Below are 7,091 nucleotides of genomic sequence, written 5' to 3'. Positions count from 1 at the left end.
CTGCCTCCTCCAGCCTCTGGTCACTCCAGACATTCCTGGGCCGGCGGCTTCTCTACTCCAATCTCTGCGTCTGTGGTCACATTGTTTCCTCTTCTCTGTGTGTCACTTATAAGGACATTTGTCATTGGATTTAGGACCTGCTCAGATACCTAAAGATTATATTCTCTTCTTGAGATCCTTAATTACATCTGTAAAGACCCATTTGCCAAATCAGGTAATAGTCACAGGTTTCCGGGATAAGGACACTGACATATCTTTTGATGGGAGAACTTGTTTTGCCCTCTGCATAGTAAAAGGTGCAAAGTGTCACAACTTGTCTCTTCTTGGAGGTGAGGGGTTGGTATGCCTCAGCTCCCTGGCTCCTTAATGTCTTCATCAACATGAAGACATCAACAAACACCTTGGCATCTTCAGGGGGTTTATCTTTCACCCTCTGGCACGTGATTCTTGCCAATTCCTGCCCTCCAGGTGTACAGCAGCAGGGAACTGGGGCACTGGCCCAAGGAAGTGGATGTGGGTAATGTTCCAGCAGCGTCCACTGCAAAGTCCTGGATCATTTTATCATTCCGGACACCACCCTGGGCCAGCATGTCAATATCATGCGAGTGTTGGCTGCCAGCATCTTATATCTGCCCCTTTCTCTGGAGAATTGCTCTCTGCCCTATAGTAGGGATCTTACCAGTGAGGTAACTTCCCTCTCTTACTCCCCTGGCTGACTGGACACATGGGAGTACAAAAGGCTGGCTGCCTGGGGGGCAACTCAGTGGTGCAATTCATGCTCTAGAGGCCTCGTGAGCTCAGAAGGAGGCCAGTCTCCAGCCCAAAAGCATCACAGATTTGCTTTCTTCCCCTGCTCCGTCCTACTGCCGCTGTTCCACTTCTGAAAGCCCATCCCACAAAAATCCCTATCTCTGGATCTGCTTCTGGGGAATCTGAGCTGAGACCATCCCTGAAAGTGCCAGTATGATGGAGAGGGGGCGGGGCCTGGAAAGTGATCTGCTGTCCCTACCAGGTAAAGGCAAACTGCTTTGGCTCCTCTCTGCTGTCAGACATCGTGAGAGAGTCGGCCAGATCAATGGGTGTCAATTTCAGACACCGCTGACCCGCCCCAGTGAAGGTACCACATGCAGCACGAGATTCAGTGGCACCTGACTAAGCACCTGGAGGTCTGCACTCACCTCTGCAGAGAGCCCTTCCCTGACCCCCTTGTCTCATCTCGCCTTCCAACCCCCAATCTTCCTCCATCATATTCTCCCATTTTATTTTCTATAGCCCTTATTCTTTTCTGAAATCACATCATGTATTTGTTTGTTTATGGTCTTTCTCTCCAATGAGGCTGAGGGATGGGGATTTTGACTTATTCTGCCTCCCAAGCCCCCAACACTGCAGTAGGTGCTTAACTGAAATGTGTCAAATGAACAACAAAAAATAGAGCAGGCCCGTGTTCTTTCACTTGAAGTCGACAGAAGGGAAGCAATAGGGTTTTCTGTGAAGATTCTAAACTGTAGGCCATTTCTGGGGTCACGGGGGTGGGAGGAAGCAGGTCAAGGTGGGCTGCCTTCCAGGAGGTGAAAATCCCCTCTGCCCGTCAAGCCCCTCACTGGCCAGTCTTCTTGTTGGGTCTGGCGCAGACCTCAATGAAACATAACATTTTTAATAAAACCTCAGAGTCAATAAAGCCAAATGGTCTCGGGTGCCTCTCCTGCAGTCCCCAGCTGTTGACTTTAGAAGTCAAGAGGTTGGGGTGTTGCCCAATTCCTGCGTAGTTCGGGGAGATATAAGTTAGAAGGGCCTAGCCCATTTTATATGAAAAAAACAAAACAAAACAAAACTCACTGGTCCTGGAAAGATTCCACCGCCAGCCAGAATCAAAGGTCCATTCAGAGCCACAGAACTACTCACATTGGCCGCTAATGAAAACCAAATTTCTTGTCCCCCTGAGCGTTTCCAGGGGCTGCAACGGGAAGGGGCTTCTGTGGGGCTCTTGGCCACCCCTCCTGCCACTGAGAAGGCCCCACCATGTTAAAATACTTTTTATGATAATATGGGCAGCGTATTTTTCTAATTTCAGGCGTCAGTGATTTAGAACTGAGTTGTTTTCATGGAAAAAGAACTAGCACTTGTTAGAGGTGGGGAAGACTGCCACCTCGGCTGATAGTCCCACTGTGTGTCTGTCCAGGGTAGGGGGGCCCTGCCACCAAGAGGCTGGCCCCCCTGTCCACCCCCACTGGGGGAGGCCTCATTCACAGGGCGTCCTCTTGAATGTTCAGGACGAGGACAGGCTGGGGGGTGCCTGAGGGTCCAGAGATGGTGATTTCTGTCTTTCAATTTCATGTTTTGTGAAATCTTAGACTCAAAACTCAGAAAGGTGGATGCATCACTCTCAGATGCGGGGAAAGGGCCGTAAGTCCTATATCCTTCCTGCTTCTGGGTTTTTGAAAAAGATATTTTCTCATGTCTTTTCCCTTTCTTTTTCCCCTTGATGGTCAGTCCTTATGGCAAGGATGAGTCATGGCGCACAGACTCAGGTGTGCAAGAAATAACACCTTTTTCCTAAAGTCAGCTTAATTCTTACCTTGAGCCCCCAATACCTTTAGCTGATGAGAAATGTAAACTCAACTTTTTCAGGTATTGCTCTGCCCTTGTTAGAATTGGGAGGGAATTCCTTCCTTGTTTCTCAGTTTTCTCATCTGTAAAAGGGGGATAATGATGATATGTACCTCCAGGAGCTGAGTTAAAATGGCAAAACATTTGTAATAGTGCTTGGCATGCAGTGTTAGCTATTATTATTATTCCAAAGATAAACACACAGAGAAGGCACCAAACCTAGCATAGGGTTATCAGGGGAGGCTACCTGGAAGAGGTGACACCTCAGCTAATGTCAAATGAGTTGATCTAAGCATGATTTTTGAACTCCTTTGCTTGGATATTTATCAAGGTCTAGAAGTTCAATATACTGTCCCACTAACAAATATGTTCACTTTAGAAAACTTGAAAAACACCAAAAAATATAAAGAAGAAAACAGACAATAGCTATAACCATATCCTTCCAGTGATCTCATCCTGGATTCCTTTTATTTCTATTTTTTAATTACCTTAAATGATATGTTGTATATACAGTGTGTACCTGGCTAGAAAAAAATTATTCTTAGAAAAGCATTTATATATTTATAGAAAGTAAAAATCTACATAAAGACCTGAAAATATTAACAAAGGTTATCTTTGGAGAGGCAAGATTATAGGTAATTTTTCTTGTGCTCTTTTTGCTAATCTGTATTATCTCCTTTTTCCCCCATGACTATATATTACTTAGTGTAATTTTAAAATGTGATTTTATATTTGTGAGTCTGTTTCTGTTTTGCATATACATTCATTTATATCATTTTTTAGATTCTACAAACAAGTGATATCATACAGTAGTTACCTTTCACTGGCTTATTTCACTAAGCATAATATTCTCTAACAAACTGGGGGTTACCAAAGGGGAGAGTAAAGGGGAAGGGACAGATTAGGAGTATGGGATTAACCCATACAAACGACTATACAAACAGATACCAACTACTCTACACTGTTGGTGGGAATGTAGTTTGATGCAGCCACTATGGAAGACATTATGGAGGTTTCTCAAAAAACTAAAAATAGATTTACCATATGATCCAGCAATCCCACTCCTGGGCATATATCCAGAGGGAACTCTGATTCAAAAAGATACATGCTCCCCAATATTCATAGCAGCACTATTTACAGTAGCCAGGACACAGAAACAACCTAAATGTCCATCAACAGATGAATGGATAAAGAAGATGTCATATATATATATATATATATATAAAATATATATTTATATATATATATTTATATATATATATATAATTTATATATATATATATAAAAAATATATGTATATAATGGAATGCTACTCAGCCATAAAAAAGAATAAAGTAATGCTATTTTCAGCAACATGGATGGACCTGGAGACTGTCATTCTAAGTAAGCCAGAAACAGAAAGAAAAATACCATATGATATCACTTTATATGTGAAATCTAAAAAAAAAGAGACACAAATGAATTTATTTACAAAACAGAAATAGACTCACAGACATAGAAAACAAACATGGTTACCAGGGGGGAAAGGGGATGGGAAGGGATAAATTGGGAGTTCGAGATTTGCAGATACACACTACTATATATAAAACAGATAAACAACAAGTTCATACTGTATAGCACAGGGAACTATATTCAATATCTTGCAGTAACCTATAATGAAAATGAAAAAGAATATGAAAAGGAATATTTGTATGTATATGTATGACTGAAACATTATGCAGTAAACCAGAAATTGACACAATACTGTAAACTGACTATACTTCAACTAAAAAAAAAACCCTCTAAAAAAAAATAGACAAAGAACAAGGATATATTATACAGCACAGGGAATTATAGCCATTCTCTTACAATAACTTTTAATGGAATATAATCTGCAAAAATACTGAATTACTATGCTGTACATCTAAAACTAATATGACATTGTAAATCAACTATACTTCAATTTAAAAAATGTGATTTTAAAATTTAATACATGTAACTTGGGAACCTCAGACCCAAGGTCTTATAACATTACATCTTTGGGCCACAGGAGAGTAGGGTGGCAAGACCAGACTCTGAGCCCTGGACCCTTTAGCCTGAGAGGATGCTTGTGGCCTTGGGGGTGATGAAGGGGTTGTCATGAGCCAGGACATAAGGCTTCACTAAAACCTGGGGGGAAAAGGATCGGGGTGAGGGCAGGGTTGTTATTATTGTACAGCTGGCAATAACGAAAACTATCATCAAGAATTTGTCCACAGAGGCTCCATCAAATGCCACAAACCTGAGAAACTCAGAGACACTTGAACCTGAAGTTTGGGTCACAGGGTCTTTCCTGTGACTTCTGTGCTAAAGACGCCTTAGGGAACACTTAGTTCCTCCTCTGACCATTTTGTACAGGCTTTGCCCTCCTTTGCCCGGGCTATTGCAGTAGCCTGTGAGCTGGTCTCTACACCCCTACGAAGTCCGCACTCCATGTCACCATGGTGATCCCCTGACAAACACGCATCTGAATTTGCCCCCAACTACCCAGTGCCTGTGGGACCAAATCCAAGCCCTCAGCTTGACCTTCAACCCCCAGACCCCCTGGTCTCCTGTATTTCCTCACCATGCCTCTACCTTCCCCACTGTCCTCTCCAGTTCATACACAACCCTGTCCTCCAGGCCTCTGCGCATGCAGTTCCTTCTACCCAGAGGCCCTCCTGCTGCTTCTCTGCTGGTAAATTTCCACTCATCTTCCCATCTTGTCTCAACCACACCATGTATCCCATGGGTTATCCCACTTGTCTTCCTGTCTGTCCGTCCTGCGAGCTCCTCGGGGGCACGGCTGTGTCTTAGGGCTTTTTTCTTGCTGTCTGGCACGTGGGGGTGGTGTGGGGCTTGGGTCTCTGGTCAGTGAGTGAATGAACTCTGGCCAAGGCCTTGCAGGCTTCAGGCCCAAAGAGTGGAGTTGGGTGTGTGGCCCAAACAGCTGCCATCCATTAGGACACCAGCAAGGCCACAACTGTTTACAGCAGCCGGTGTGGGCACAAAGGAAGGGTGGCTCCAGAAAGCTGGCTCTCGGGGCTGCTCCACTCCCCTTCGCTTGAGGGCTTCCTCTGGGCCGGGCTCAGGGCAGGCTCCCTCTGTGGGTGAATATAAATATATAAAACAAACAGCAAGCGTTTAGCTGCAAAACTAAAAATAGGAAGCCTGGAATCCGGCTCCCCAGGCTCCTCTAGCTGCTGGACCACACAGGTGTGGATGCGGATGTTGGGGGGATGCAGCCCCTCACCCCTTCCCAGCTCCCCGGCCCTCATGGGGAGGAGTGGGGGGCACCCTGCGTTTCCGCAAGGAACAGTTCATTCTTTCACTCGGGCTCCCCCCGCCCCCATCCGTTTGACAGCTCATTTCATTTACGACCCCAAAATGAACCAACCCACTGAGGTGAATTCCCTGCTCACCTGGCCAAGCTGGGTGTCTGGTGCGGCCAAGCGCTGCCCCCTGGGCCAGGCTGGGGGGCCCGGCAGGCTGTGTTTATGGGGTGCAGTCTGGGGCAGGGGAGGAGTGAGTGAGGCAGGTCTGGGTGTCGGCTCCGCTCAGGGTCAGCTCCTCAGTTTTCCCCTTACATCATTATCTGGGGCCTATAAAACCCTGCCAGGACGTCCATCTCTCAGAATAAAAGCCAAAGCCATCCCCGTGGCCAGAAGCCCAGCAGTCTCATGTCCGTCTGGGGCCACATCACCCCTCAGGAGGTGCCAAGCACAGCCCAGTGCCCAGGAGACCGCCCCTGGGAGTCCCAAGGCCTGTACCACATCTCCCAGCCTCTGCCAGGCCAGATGCAGGCCACAGGCCGTGGGGCCAGGGCGCGGCTGGTGAAACTATAAGCACTTACCAAGTCCGACCAGCTCCTTGAGCCTCAGAATGGGATTCTGGAGTCCAAGGGTCCCCAGACGCTGGACAACAGGGGCAGAATGTGGGGGACCTGGGCCAGGGCTCCAGCAGGTTGGGGTTGCTGGGCTGGGGTATCAACCTTTCCTTCCAGCTGAGTAAACCCCTGTCCCAAAGCAGGGCCTTTAGGGATCCTGGGACCTGCGAGTCTACCACATACCTGGCACACAGTAGGTGTTTGTGTAATATCTGAATAAAAAAGGAGGCTCAGTGAGGGGCAGGGACCTCCAACAGCCACAGAGCTAAAGAAGGAAATAAAACTCTTTTTCCACATCAAGAAATCTTCCAGGCCCTTCCCGGATGAACCTCCTGAGGTTAGGAAGTTCTGTCTAATGTCTAACTTGAATTCTGGCCACAACAGAGGCAGTGCCTCCTCCCCCTTCTCTGGAGGGAAATGTCTGCTCTCCCCACCTGCTGCCACCTGCAGGCTGATAGGGTTACTGCAGCACTTCCCAGGACAGCCCTGAAAGTCAGGCCAGTCCTGGATTTCTCTGGGCCTCCGTTTCCCTTTGGGAAACTGAGTGCACTGGTCTGTGCCTGCTGGAGTGAAGGTGATGGAGCTTTGAGGCAGGGGCTCT

This window comes from Camelus dromedarius, chromosome 14 (genome assembly GCF_036321535.1).
Source record: "Camelus dromedarius isolate mCamDro1 chromosome 14, mCamDro1.pat, whole genome shotgun sequence".
In the NCBI taxonomy this organism is placed as follows: Eukaryota; Metazoa; Chordata; class Mammalia; order Artiodactyla; family Camelidae; genus Camelus; species Camelus dromedarius.
The sequence above is the reverse complement of the archived record's forward strand: the minus strand, read 5'-3'. Positions refer to the sequence as shown.